A 12,857-nucleotide genomic window follows, 5' to 3' on the forward strand; every position below is an offset into this window, starting at 1 on the left:
TCGGCTCAATTCATGTATCAGCTCTCGAAGTTTTTTGGTAGAGTCTTTTGGGTTTTCCATGTCGAGTGTCATGTCATCGGTGAAGAGAGAAAGTTTGCCTTCTTCTATGCCAATTTGGATGTCTTTTATTTTGTTTTGTTTTTTCTTTTTTTTTTAATTTATTTTTGATAGAGACAGAGCACAAGTGAGGGAGGGGCAGAGAGAGACAGAGACAGAATCCAAAGCAGGCTGCAAGCTTTCAGCACAGAGCCCGACATGGGGTCAAACTCACAAATCACGAGATCATGACCTGAGCCAAGGTCGGATGCTTAACCGACTGAACCACCCAGGTGCCCCTCGTTTTGTCTTCTTATTGCTGAGGCTAGGACTTCCCACCCTATCTTAAACAACAGTGGTGAGAGTGGACATCCCTGTTGTGTTCCTGATCTCAGGGGGAAAGTTCTTAGCTTTTCCCCATTGAGGATGATATTAACAGTAGACTTTTCATAGGTGGCTTTTGATGTAAAGGTATGTTCCTTCTCCCCCTACTTTCTTGAGGGGTTTTATCAAAAAAGGATGTTGTATTTTGTCAAATAGTTTTTTTCTGCACCTATTGAAAGAACCATATGTTTCTTACCTTTCTTCTAATAATGAGATGTATCACATTGATTAATTTGTGAATATTGAACCAGCCCTGTAGCCCAAGAATGAATCCCAATTGATCATGGTGAATAATTCTTTTCAGGTACTGTTGAATTAAATTTGCTAGTATTTTGTTAAGAACTTTTGCATCCAGGTTCATGAGGGAGATCAGCCTGTAATTCTTTTTAGTGGGGTCTTTATCTGACTTTGGAATCAAGGTAAAGCTGGCTTCAGAGAATGAGTATGGAAGTTTTCCTTCTGTTTCTAGTTTTTGGAACAGCTTGAGAAGAATAGGCATTAACTCTGCTTTAAATGTCTGGTAGAATTCCTCCTGGGAAACCATCTGGCCCAGGACTCTTATTTGTGAAAAGATTTTTGATAACCAATTCAATGTCTTCACTGGTTATGCAAAATTTCTATTTCTATTCTGTTGAAATTTTCTATTCCTTCCCGTTTGAATTTTGGTTTGAGTGTGTGAATGCCTAAGAATTTATCCATTTCTTCCAGATTGTCAGTTTTTTGGCACATAATTTTTCATGGTATTCTCTAATAATTGTATTTCTGTGGTGTTTGTTGTGATCTCTCCTCTTTCATTCATGATTTTATCTATTTGGGTCCTCTTTCGTTTCTTTTTGAGAAGTCTGGTTAGGAGTTTATCAATTTTATTATTTCTTCAAAAAACCAGCTCTTACATTCATTTATCTGTTCTACTGTTACTATTTTCTTTTTTGATTCTATTTTGTTTATTTCTGGTCTAATCTTTAAATTTGTTCTAATGTTGTATTTATTTTTGAGAGAAAGAGAGACAGAGTGCAAGCAGAGCAAGGGCAGAGAGAGAGGGAGACACAGACAGAATCTGAAGCAGGCTCCAGGCTCCAAACTGACAGCACAGAGCCCAACACAGGGCTCGAACTCACAAACTGTGAGATTATGACCTGAGCCAAAGTCGATATTTAACCGACTGACTCACCCAGGTGCCCCTCTGCTCTAATCTTTATTATTTTTCTTCTGCTGCTGGCTTTGGGCTTTTTTTGTTGCTGCTTTTCTAGTTCCTTTAGGTGTGAGGTTAGGTTCTGTTATTTGGGACCTTTCTTGCTTCTTGGGATAGGCCTGAACTGCAATGTATTTTCCTCTTAGCACTGCATTTGCTACATCCCAAAAGATTTGGGCTGTCGGGTTTTCATTCTCATTTACTTCCATATATTTGTTAACTTCTTTAATTTCCTTGTTGACCCACTCATTCTTTAGTAGGATGTTCTTTAACTTCCCTGTATTTTGTGGCTTTCCAAATTGTTTCTTGTGGTTGATTTCAAGTTTCATAGTATTGTGATTTGAAAATATGCATGGAATAATCTCAATCCTTTTATATTTGCTTAAGGCTGTTTTGTGGATAGTATGCAACCTATTTTGGGAATGTTTCATGTGTACTTGAGAAGAATGTGTATTCTGCTGCTTTGGGATGAAAAGTGCTGAATATATCTATTAAGTCCATCTAGTCCAATGTGTCATTCAGAGCCATTGTTTCCTTATTGATTTTCTGCCTAGATGATCTGTCCATTGTTGTAAGTGGAATATTAAAGTCGCCTACAATTATGGTATTATTATCAATATATTTGTTTATGTTTGTGATTGTTTTATATATTTGGGTATTCCACGATGGGAGCATTATAAACTCTTATTGATGGGTAGAATGCTTAAGTGTAATATAATGCCCTTATTCATCTCTTGTTAGTCTTTGTTTTAAAAATCTAGTTTGTTTGATATAAGTATGACTACTTTCGCTTCCTTTTGACATCCAATAGCATGAAGATGGGTCTCTATCTGCTCACTTTCAATCTGTAGGTGTCCTCAGGTCTAAAATGAGTCTCTTGTAGGCAGTACATAGATAGATCTTGTTTTTGTTTGTTTTTGTTTGTTTGTTTGTTTGTTTGTTTGTTTTTATCCATTCCAATACCCTATGCCTTTAGACTGGTTCATTTAATACATTTACATTCAGAATGATTATTTAAGGATATGGATTTAGTGTAATTGGGTTATCTATAGGTTTTGTGTTTGTGGTGATGTCTCTGGTCATTTGTAGTCTTTGCTGCTTTCCACTCACAGAGTCCCTTCTGTATCTCCTTCAGGGCTGGTTTAGTGGTCATGAGCTCCTTTAGTTTTTGTTTCTCTGGGGAAGCTTTTATCTCTCTTTCTATTCTGAATGACAGCCTTGCTATAGAAAGGAAACTTGGCTCCATATATTTTGTATTCAGCACATTGAATATTTCCTGCCATTCCCTTCTGGCCTGCCAATTTTCAGTGCACAGGTTTGCTACTACCTTTATGACTACCCTTGTAGGTTTGGGATTGTTTTTCCTTACCTTCTTTCAGAATTCTCTCCTTATCTTTGTATTTTGCCAATTTTATTGTGATGTGTCATGATGTTGACCTATTTTTGTTGATTCTGAAGGCAGTTCTCTGTGCTACTTGGACTTGGATCCCTGTTTCCTTCTCCAGATTAGGGAAGTTCTCAGCTATAATTTGTTCAAATAAACCTTTTGTCCCTTCCTCCTCCCCCTCCTCTTCCTCCTCCTGCCCTCCCCTTCCTCTTCTCCTTCCCCCTCCCCTTTCCCCTCCTCTTCCTCCTCCTTCTTCTTCTTCTTCTTCTTCTTCTTCTTCTTCTTTCTCTTCAGCTCCTGACAGTGATATTATTTCATTTCATGGAATCACTTAGGTATCTAATTCTCCCCTAGTGGTTTAGTAATTTCCTTTCCCTCTTTTTTTCACTTTCATAATTTTCCATAATTTTATCTTCTATTTCACCTATTCTGTGCTTCTTCCATCCTCACTGTCAATGAATCTAGTTTATTTTGCATCTCAATTATAGTATTTCTTAATTCATCATGACTAATTCTTAGGTCTTTAATCTATGCTGTTTTTTGTGTTTTTTACAAGCCCAGACATTAACCTTATGATTGTTATTCTAAATTCTTGCTCAGATATATTATTGATACCTGTTTTGAGCAATTTTCTGGCTGTGATTTTTTCTTGAATTTTACTTTGAGAATTATTCCCTTTTGTAATTTTGGCAAAGTATCTGTCTTTTGCATGTTTTAATAGCACCTGCAAGTGTCCTGCACCTGCGAGTATTACTATCTTAAAAAGGGGTCATACACTGTCCAGGGCCTGGCATTTCAGGAAGTGTTTTTGGTGTGTGTTGCATTCACTCTGTTGTTACATTTTGGCTGCTGTATCCCACTGGTCAGTCCTTTGCAGAGCTCCTCCTTACTTGTAGTGACAGAGTGTTTGGACCTTCAACCAGCTGTGCTTTGATTTGTTCATTGAAGTAACCCTGGAAAAAAAGGAAAAGGAGGGGGGAGCCTGATTTCATACAAAGAGAAAAATGAAAGGGGAAAAAAGAAGACTAAGCAATGAATCAAAACAACAAACAAATAAACAAAACAAAAACAAAAACAAAAACAACAACAAAAAAACAAACTCTAAGGCTAAGTCCCGAGAAAGAGAAAGGAAAATAAAGATATAGAAAAGGTTTAAAAAGTGTGGAGTAAAAATGCCGATCAAACAAACAAAACAAAACAAAATGTGTTTATACATTTATAATATATAATTTAAAATATATAATATAAATGTATAAGAAACGCCAAAAACAAATCAGACACTATGAGCCTGAATCCCAATGAAAAAAGAAGAGAACAGAAAGGAAAAGAAAAAAATAAAAAATGAACAAACAGACAAACAAACAGGCAGACAGAAAGACAGACACACAGGCAAAAATTAAAACAACAACAACAACAACAACAACAAAAAACAGTTGTCTGTTGGTACCAGGACCAGTGGCTGTGCTGGTCTGGATGAGAGGCTGTTTGGTTCCATCAGTGTCCGTCCTGCTCTAGTAAATAAGCAGTTGCCAGGCATGGAGGGATGGGGTTTGGTGTAAGTGGGTCCCACCTCCACTGGGGGCTGCTGTGCTGATCCTTAAAACCTCACTGTGTTGGTGATGGGGAGAAAAATGGCAACCCCCCAATCTCTCCTCCCTGGTCTGGGTATCCCAAACCATTATCTTAAGGCAGCTTTTGCAGAGCAGCAAAGTGGTCACCTTGTCCTGCTCCACAGTCTTCTGTGCCTCCTAGGTGCTTGGCTGGGACTCAAACCCTGTTATCTTAAGGAACCTGCACCATATGGACCCTATTCTGATGTAGTGTCCCTTAGCTCTGCCGATAAAAGGGATTTGGCTGGCACCTGTGGGTCTTTTGCCCTTGGGAAGGCAATAAACCCTCTTCACACAGTACTTGAGGAAAGGGACTGTTTTCTCCCAGTGCGCTCTTGAGATCACTAGTGTCCCGGGGCCGGCCCCCTCCACTGCAGGTGCATGCACAGGGCTCTGGCTTTGGTCCAGAGAAACTCACACACTTCTGAAACCTCTGAGTTTCAGCTTGTAGGCTGTTTGCAAAATAGAAACTGGCAGTCTCCGTGTTTCCTGTTCCCCAGTCTGTGGTCCAGAGAGGTTTTCCTCTTGTGCTAATTCAATACTGCAATTTCACAGCCCTTCGCTTCCTTCTGCCACAGAAGGAGTACCCTCCCCTCCATGCCTATGCCATTTTATCTCCCACAATTCACGTACATGCACCTTGATTCCACCAAGCTGTCTCTCTACGCCTGTGGAGATCCTTCTGCTATTCCTCAGATTGATTTCCTGGGTGCTACAAGTGATCCCAACCTCAATACTGCTGTGTGTGAGGGATGAGGAAAAATTCATCCCCCTACTTTTTGGCCATCTTAACTTCTCCCCTGTATATCTCCTTTAATAAAATGTCTCTTTATGTCTTGCTTATTTTCAAATGTATTGTTTATTTTTTACTGCTACATTTTGAGAGTTGTGTTATATATTTTATTCTATGTTTTTTCTTAATTCTTGTTTTTTTCCCCACCTTTATTGAAATGTAATTGATATACAACACTGTGTAGGCTTAAAGTGTATGATGTGGTGATTTGATCCACTTATATATTGAAATATAATCACGACAGTAAGAAGAGGACTCTCATATGATCCAGCAAGCTCACTTCTAGGTATATATCTAAAGGATATATCAGGATCCTGATGAAATCAGGATCTTGAAGAGATGTCTACTCTCCCATGTTTATTATAGCATTAATCACAATAGCCAAGATGTGGAAACAACCTACAGATAAGTGTTATCCCTCTACAAATAAATGGTAAGGATGTGGTATGTATGTATATGTACGTATGTGTGTGTGTGTGTGTGTGTGTGTGTATAATGGAATATTATTCAGCCATGAGATAAAAGGAAATCCTGCCATTTATGACATACATCATGGATGGACCTCGAGGGCATTGTGCTGAGTGAGGTAAGTAAGACAAAAAACAAGTACTGTATGATCACACTTCTATGTGAAACATAAAAAATACACATATAAAAACAGACATGAGGTTACCAGGGCCCGAACGGGGTGAAAATTGGGGAGATGTTGATTGAAGTGTACAAAATTCCAGTTATAGGATGAATTGAGTTCTGGAGATCTAAAGTACAAATAATCTATCATTTATGGTGCTTACAATCTATCTTAACAATACTGCATTACTTACTTGAAATTTGCAAAAAAATAGATCTTAAATGTACTCACTGCACATACACACACACACACACACACACACATACACACAGAAATGGTAATTATGTGAGGTGATGGAGGTGTTAACTAACCTCACTGTGATAATCATTTTGCAATATATTAGTGAACATTTATTTTTAATGCTTAGATCTTTGATATTTGAGCAAAACCTGCTATTGTTTTACTTCTAAAAAGATATAACTGGGGCACCTGCGTGTCTTAGTTGGTTAAGCATCTGACTTCTGCTCAGGTCATGATCCCAGGTCCGTGGGTTCGAGCCCTGTGTTGGACTCTGTGCTGACAGCTCAGAGCCTGAAGCCTGCTTTGGATTCTGTGTGTCTCTCTCTCTCTCTCTGTCTCTTGCCTGCTCACACTCTGTCTCTCTCAAAAATAAATAAACATTAAAAATTTTGGAAAAAAAGATAACTAACCCACTATGAAAACAGTATAAACCTATGGAATGGACAGTAATGATTGCTTTCTGTCCACCATATCCTCTCTTTCTTTCCCGTCTTCACTATAAAGCTGTACAGCTATAGCACAACTATAGCACTTTCATTATGCGGTGCTTTCTGGCAGAGAAGAGGCACATTGCACTATGCAATATACTTTTAGTTTAATAAAATCATCAAAGAGCCCCTTGTATGTACTTTTGCGCAGAGCTCTATGAGGTTCTTTTCCAGAGAATATTGCAAATTACGGAAAAGATGCTCAATATCTGTATGTGAAATGTGCTATTTTCCTCACAAATAGAAAATCAGCTGTAACACCCTGCAGACTTGATCTGAAATGCGTGCAGGAAGAATGTCCACATACACCCACAGCTTTAGTATTGTGTTATTTAATTAAGAAATTTAATTTTCAATATTAAGTCTAGGGGGTTCTTCTGCTTGTGTGGATTTTCAATTTCAGTATTCAACAAAATGAAGAATAATGGAATATGTTAAAATATTTGGATTGAATTTTTACTTGTTAGTTTAAAAGGAAGGCTTTAAAGCATGGGCCAGATTTTTGGTATATCTTAAACAAAACTGAAACCCAGGAAAAGATTCAAGAAATACTACAATGGTTTTGATTATGTGTTTCGTCTTTTAATATATTCATTTCCTATTACACAATACATTTACATAGAAGACATTATACTTTCCCACATGAGCATACAAGATATAGATGAAAAGAAATGATTAGTGCAGATAAATGTGAAGCTTTTTTATAACAGGGTATTTATTACTGTATATTTTATCTCAGTCAATTTTTTAAACTAAGCCTTTTATACATTTCAGTTTATCACTACTGATGTATTGGTTTCAAGGCAAAAATCCAACATGTATATTTCTGACCAGAATTAAGGGGGAGTTACCAAGTGGAGGCAATTACTTATTTTTCCATGTGTTAATATTTATTTTTTCCGCCTGTTAAATTATCTCCTGAATTATGGAACGAATGGAAAGTTCTGCCTGCCTTAAGATAAGATGACAATAGAGATGAAGTGAAAAAGCAAACCCACAAACAAAGCAAATATCCCCTTGAAATCTGAGCCAGAGTATACAGAATTATGTCCATCTTTTATTTGTCATGGCATTGCAGTATTTGCCTTACCCTTGAACTTGACCATAGATGTAGTTTTTAGATACACTGCTGGTGAACCCTGAGACATTTGTAAAGAAGAGTTTAAAATAAGAATGAAGCTATAAAAGAAAAGTATGGAGGTGTTAAAGTATGAGCAAAATTGAAATGAAATTCAGCAATTTACTGCTGCAAACCTTTCTTCCTTTTTTGCAAAATTTTGAAAGTCAGTACTTTTTCTCTTAGTTTACTTCTTTCCCTTGTCTCCACTCTTTTATTTATGTACTCTTTCAAAAATACTTATTTCTTTTTACAATCGTTTTATTAAGATATAATTGACACACAATCACACATATGTAATGTGTACAGTTTGATTAGCTTGGACATATGCAAAGAGCCATGATACCATTACCACAATCAAGGTAACAGACATATCCTACATTTCCCAAAGATTTCTTGTGTCTCCATTATTCCCTTGCTGTCTTTGGTGGTATAAACACTTACTGTGAGATCTAACTTCTTCACAAATTTTGAAGTGCACAACAACATACTGTTGATTATAAGCAACATGTTATTCAGCAGGATAACAGGATACATTATCACAAATGGCAGGACTGCCTTTTTTAAAAGGCTAAATAATATGCTATTGTATGGTTATTTACACATTTTGGCTATTGTGTATAATGTTGCAATGAACACGGGAGTGCAGATATCTCTTCAGATCCCAATTTCAATTCTCTTAGACAAATACCCAGAAATGGGATTATTGGATCATATGGTACATTTTGTATTAATTTTATGAGGAACTCTATACTATTTTCCATAGCTGTTGCACCATTTTACAATCTCATCAAGATTGCTTCTAATTTCTCTATATCCTTGCCAATGCTTATGCATTGAAAACTACAAAACATTGACAAAAAAAAATGAAAGGAGACACACGTAAGTAGAAAGACATCCTGCAGTCATGAATTGGAAGACAATATTGTTAATATGTCTATACTACCCAAAGCAATCTACAAATTCAATGCTATCCCATCAAAATCCAAATGGCCATTTTTATAGAAATAAAAAAAAATAATCCTAAAATTCATATGAAATCATAAAGGGACAGATAGTCAAATAATTTTGAAAAGGAAGAACAAAGCTGGAGGTACCACACTTCCAGATTTCAAATTATATTATAAAGCTACAATAATTAAAACAGTATGAGATTGGCATAAAGACAGATATATAGACTGATAGAATAGAGAGCCAAGAAATAAGCCCATGCATATAGAGTCAACTGATTTTGACAAGGGTTCCAGGAATACACAATGGGCAAAATATTAAACAAGTGGTATTGGAAAAACTGGATATGTACACGAAAAAATGAAATTAGACCACTACCGTATACTGTACACAAAATAAACTCAAACTGTGGTAAAGACGAGCATATGACATATAACTGGGAAACTCCTAGAAAAATACAAAGGGGAAAACCTTGACATTGCTCTTAGAAATGTTTTTTTTAATATGACACCAAAATCACCAGTAACATTTGCAAAAATGGACAAATGGCACTACTTCAAACTAAAAAGCTTCTCCACAGCGAAAGAAATAAGAGAATGAAAAGACTACCCACCAAATGGAAAAAAAAAACATTTGTAAACCATATATCTGATAAAGAGTTAATTTCCAAAATATAAGAAACTCACACAACTCAATAGCCAACAATTAAGTACTTAATTAACCCAGTTTAAAAAATGCATAAAGGACTCAAACATTTCTCCAAAGATGATGTACACATGGTCAACAGGTATTTGAAAAGATGCTCAACATCATTAATTATCAGTAAAATGAAAATCCAACTTACAATGAGATATCACCTCAAACCTATTAGAAAAGTTATTATCAAAAACAACAACAAAAAGATAACCTAATTTCTTTTTATTCAAAAATTTTTTGTATCAGTATGGCTATCAAAATCTATATTTTACCTCTGGACTTACAATCCAATGCCACTCTATTTTGTGTCTCCAATTGTTTCATCTCTGGTCCCGGGGAGCTCTTACAGGTTAATCAAGATGTGGTTCCTCCTATTGGAGAATGGTATTTAGAAACCAATATCTGAGTGATAGATGGTGTTCTTTGCTACTATGGTCACTGCTTTTAGATTTCTCAGTAGACAGATCTAAAAAATATGTGTATGTACTAATTTATGTGTATACGTTATCTACAATTACTTCTGTAACCATCAATCAATAAAGATGTATCTATATATATCTTGAGCTAAACACAATGCCTGATTTATCTGATTCTATTTAAGTACAACAGGTGTATTCTAGTCATCCCCCTTTACATGCTTGTATCACATTGAAAAACCTGGTTTTTACTATTCTCTGCCCATTTACTTATTTGTTCAATCCCAGTATACATGTAAAGCAGGTTCACATCGTCTCTTCCAAATGAGAAGTATATTTTTCAGTATGGTGACTATGAACAATACATTTTATCTTGTGCTTACATTTACAGTTAAACCATCATTGTCCAAAGTAATAAAGGTCAATTTCTTTTTTTATTTCATCTCTTTCATACAACACTAATCGAGTTGGATTAATCTTTTACAGTCTGCATTCCATGTTGGGATCCCCTGGTGCATAAAGCTAAGTTCACTTTTCGTGATGTGTAATTCTATAGGTGTTGACAACTTCTTAGTGTCATAAGCCAGTACCATGCACAACACATCATCCAAAAAATTCTCTGTGCCTCTTTTTTTTTTCTTTTTGCCAACCCTCGACCTCCAATATTTGGTAACCATAGCTCTGTTTTCCATCCTTAGAGTTTTATATTTCCAAAAATGTTACAGAGTCCTACAATATGTAACCATCGAGGTCTGCTTTCTTTCATTTAGCAAAATGTATTTGATCCCCATTCATGTTGGTGTATAATCAGTAACAGGTTCCATTTAATTTCTGAATGGTACTCCATTGAATGGATGTACCAGTTTGTTTATCTGTTCCACCGTTGAAGGAAAATTCTAATAGCTTCCAGTTTTTCCAATAAAAAAATTTAAGGGAGTTTAATTTTTAGAGCATTACTTAATTTACAAAAAAGTACAGGGTTTACAGAGAGCACAAAGTTTCCATATACTCTTCCTTTATCCCTCAGATTTCCTTATTATTTATATTTGTTAATAATTACATTTGTAATTAGTGTGGCACATTTGTAACAACTGATGAACCAATATTGATACATTATTATTAACTACTATATATAGTTTACATTAGATTTCACACTTTGTGTTGGATGGTTCATTGGAATTTGAGAAACATGTTGTTATGTATCCACCATTATAGTATCATACGTAGTAGTTTCACTGCCTTTTATTTGTTTGTCACTGTAATTTTATACATAGATAATAATGTCATCTGCAAACCCATTTTTCCTTCTTAATCTAAATACATTTAATGTCCTTTTCTTATTTCATTATGTAAGATTTCTTAAGTTAGATGTTGAAAGGAGTACTGAGAGAGAAAATCCTTGTTCTGTTCTTGATAGTAGGGGTAAGAATCTCATTTCTCACCAAATACTAGTTTTTAGAATAGCTGAGATTATTCATTTTACTACTAAAAAAATGCAAAGAGTAGCATAAAAAAAGAAGCAACTTCAGATTTAAGGGATATATCATTACTTCTTTCATTTACCCTATAATAACTTTTTAAATGTAAACAAGTCATTCTACTAAAATGCATCTCATATAGAAATACTCAATTTTGTTTATATAGATATGACAATATTCTATTCTAAACAAAGATTAATTTTCTGCTTTCATTCACCTTTTTTTTTGGCTTTTTATATGAATATTGTTCTCATATTCCTAGGGCTGAGTTAAAGTTTTTTTTTATTATAATGATATTTACATATCCATACACCTATTGTAAAGTTCCCATTCTTATAACTTTCATCCAACTATAAAACCTGAATTTATTTTATTTATTTATTTATTTATTTATTTATTTATTTTTAATTTTTTTAACATTTTATTTATTTTTGAGACAGGGAGAGACAGAGCATGAACACGGGAGGGTCAGAGAGAGGGAGTCACAGAATCTGAAACAGGCTCCAGGCTCTGAGCTGTCAGCACAGAGCCCGACGCGGGGCTAGAACTCACGCACCGCGAGATCATGACCTGAGCCGAAGTCGGCCGCTTAACTGACTGAGCCACCCAGGCGCCCCTATTTTAAATATGTATAAACTACATAACAAAACTTCTGATTTTCCAATAACTGTAATTGTTTAAACATAATAAGTGATGTGCTTAGCACTTAAGACAAAACATTTCTTTAACAAGGGTATGATACTGGTTCTCTGCAGTTGTTTTTAAATTGCTATGTATATATACATGACTATAACTTTATGTACCTTATACATCTCACCCCATTAGTCTTTAAACTAAATCACCGCAAAAGTTTATGTAGATCTTACAGTGAGATGTTACTGGTCCATGAGTTGACATCATAAAAGTACTGAGTGTATTTCTAATCTTTATTCACTGGGCTGTAACAATTAAATACTCTGACTTTGGACCCAAGATATTATAAATAAAAATGCATATTGAATCATTGAAACCTCTTGGGTTCTTTGTTTTTGTTTTGTTTTGTTTTGTTTTGTTTTGTCTGGGATGTAACAATAGCCTCCAGGTTGCTATTCAAAGTGTGTTTTACAGACACACAACAGAAGCATCAGGCATCATGAACATCACCTGGGGTTTCTTAGGAATGCAGAAGCTTGTGTCTCACTTCAGAACAATTACATCAGACTTTTCAAATTATTAACACCCAATTCTTTCACATGCACATTGAATTTTGAGAGACTCTAAGACTCACATGATAAAGAAAATCCAGACTGTGCTTATATAATTTACTTGGTACTTCTAGTAAAATTTCAAAAATTAAAAATAAGTTTTAAGCATTGATTCATTTTTTAAAACATGGCCCTCAGATTGGGATTATTATGTTAGTGTTACCTAGAGATTGCAATAAAGCAACTTTATATGC

This window comes from Felis catus, chromosome B1 (genome assembly GCF_018350175.1).
Source record: "Felis catus isolate Fca126 chromosome B1, F.catus_Fca126_mat1.0, whole genome shotgun sequence".
NCBI classification, from domain to species: Eukaryota; Metazoa; Chordata; class Mammalia; order Carnivora; family Felidae; genus Felis; species Felis catus.